Raw genomic sequence first — 1,842 nt, 5'->3', positions numbered from 1 at the left:
CTGTAGCAGTTTGGAGTTGTGGGTAAAAGTACGTATTAGAAACAAGATCGAGTCTGCATTGGGCTCGATGTTATTTTAAAATATTAAATTGTAAAGATATTTTTAAGAAAAATTGTCTTTATTCAATGAGGGACGGTACTCTACATTCACTTTCTGAAATGTCCATTGAAACTTGCTCCAGGTTAATTTTTCCATACTTAATTTTGCACCACATCTTCTAGTTGAATCGGTCAGTACGGAAAGGTAACAAGTCACATTTTTGAAAAAAAAATTTTTTTGCGGAAATGGGGGTTTCAAAGTACGGCGGATCGACTGGTGATGTCAGATTTCCGCAAAACTGCCGGGAAAGTGGTATTTGGGCGCAGAAAAAGGGCGGATCCGCATTTATGACTTTTTTGTAAAATGTTTTAAATTCCTTGAAAAATAACTAACATTTTTGAGAAGACCATTTTTTGAAATTTAAGTTAATCTCTGAACTGAAAAATGATGAAAAAATTAACAACTTCGGCAAAAAGTCTTAGAACTCAAGGGGTTTTTGGTCAATTTAAACGAGATAGTACAAATAAGAAGAAGTCTCTTTTCTTTTACCGACCTATAATTGACCTGTTTTCTAATGCATCTAACGAAACAGGTCAATTATAGGTCGGTAAAAGAAAAGAGACTTCTTCTTATTTGAATTATCTCACCGGCCTAAAAGTAATTTCCTGCAGGTTGCCTACCTGTACTTAGTAGGATTTGTGTATTCGGCACATACAAAAACCTCCGATGTACCTAGTCTTTGTACTGGTCTCGGAAACGTACCTTGTTTGATAATGCATCTAAAACGGCGATTAATCTCGTTGCCTCAGTGGTGTAGTGGAATGCACGCTGGACCGGCAATCCGGAGGGCCTGGGTTCGATTCCCAGGCTGGGCACGAAATTTTTCGTACGTTAGATGCATTAGAAAACAGGTCAATTATTGGTCGGTAAAAGAAAAGAGACTTCTTCTTATTTGAATTATCTCACCGGCCTAAAAGTAATTTCCTGCAGGTTGCCTACCTGTACTTAGTAGGATTTGTGTATTCGGCACATACAAAAACCTCCGATGTACCTAGTCTTTGTACTGGTCTCGGAAACGTACCTTGTTTGATAATGCATCTAAAACGGCGATTAATCTCGTTGCCTCAGTGGTGTAGTGGAATGCACGCTGGACCGGCAATCCGGAGGGCCTGGGTTCGATTCCCAGGCTGGGCACGAATTTTTCGTACGTTAGATGCATTAGAAAACAGGTCAATTATAGGTCGGTAAAAGAAAAGAGACTTCTTCTTATTTGAATTATCTCACCGGCCTAAAAGTAATTTCCTGCAGGTTGCCTACCTGTACTTAGCGAGATAGTAGTCTAAATGATGTACTTAGATGTAGAATCAAGCCCCATTCGTGCCCGAGAAATTTCAAAAGAAATTTTGTCGATTGAGTGCAGAAAGGGTCTAAGTCCCATTTGTTTAGGCAGCAACAGCACCGGCGCACGTGAATATTTTTTTTTGGAAACTGCGCTAAAAGTTGTGTCTTGGGGTCCTCTTTCAATGGCCTTAAGCATGTTTACTAAAATTTTTTGATTTTTGAATGAATCAGTTTTTTGTTATTCCTGAAAAACGCAAAAATGGACTTATCCCCTTTCTGTACTGACCGATTCAGTTGTACTTTCGGTTTTAAAAACGTCCAGCTTTCAATTTTTCATAATTTTGTTAATGTTGAATTACTTACTTACTCTCTAAATTTGAAACAGTCAATTTCACTGCTTAGCAGTCACGACATTTTGCCTTTTTAAAGCAGTAATTTTTCACTGTTTAGCAGTAAAAAAAA

The 1,842-nt window shown here is 38.0% G+C and overlaps 2 non-coding genes across 2 annotated transcripts; both read left to right on the top strand.

The window, feature by feature from the left end:
- Positions 1 to 840: 840 nt before the first annotated feature.
- TRNAA-GGC (transfer RNA alanine (anticodon GGC)) lies at positions 841 to 915 on the top strand. The gene has a single exon. It is a non-coding gene; the product is annotated as a tRNA-Ala (tRNA).
- A 244-nt stretch (positions 916 to 1,159) lies between these two features.
- TRNAA-GGC (transfer RNA alanine (anticodon GGC)) lies at positions 1,160 to 1,234 on the top strand. The gene has a single exon. It is a non-coding gene; the product is annotated as a tRNA-Ala (tRNA).
- Positions 1,235 to 1,842: the final 608 nt, after the last annotated feature.

This window comes from Planococcus citri, chromosome 2 (genome assembly GCF_950023065.1).
Source record: "Planococcus citri chromosome 2, ihPlaCitr1.1, whole genome shotgun sequence".
Lineage (NCBI taxonomy): Eukaryota > Metazoa > Arthropoda > Insecta > Hemiptera > Pseudococcidae > Planococcus > Planococcus citri.
The sequence above is the reverse complement of the archived record's forward strand: the minus strand, read 5'-3'. Positions and strand labels throughout refer to the sequence as shown.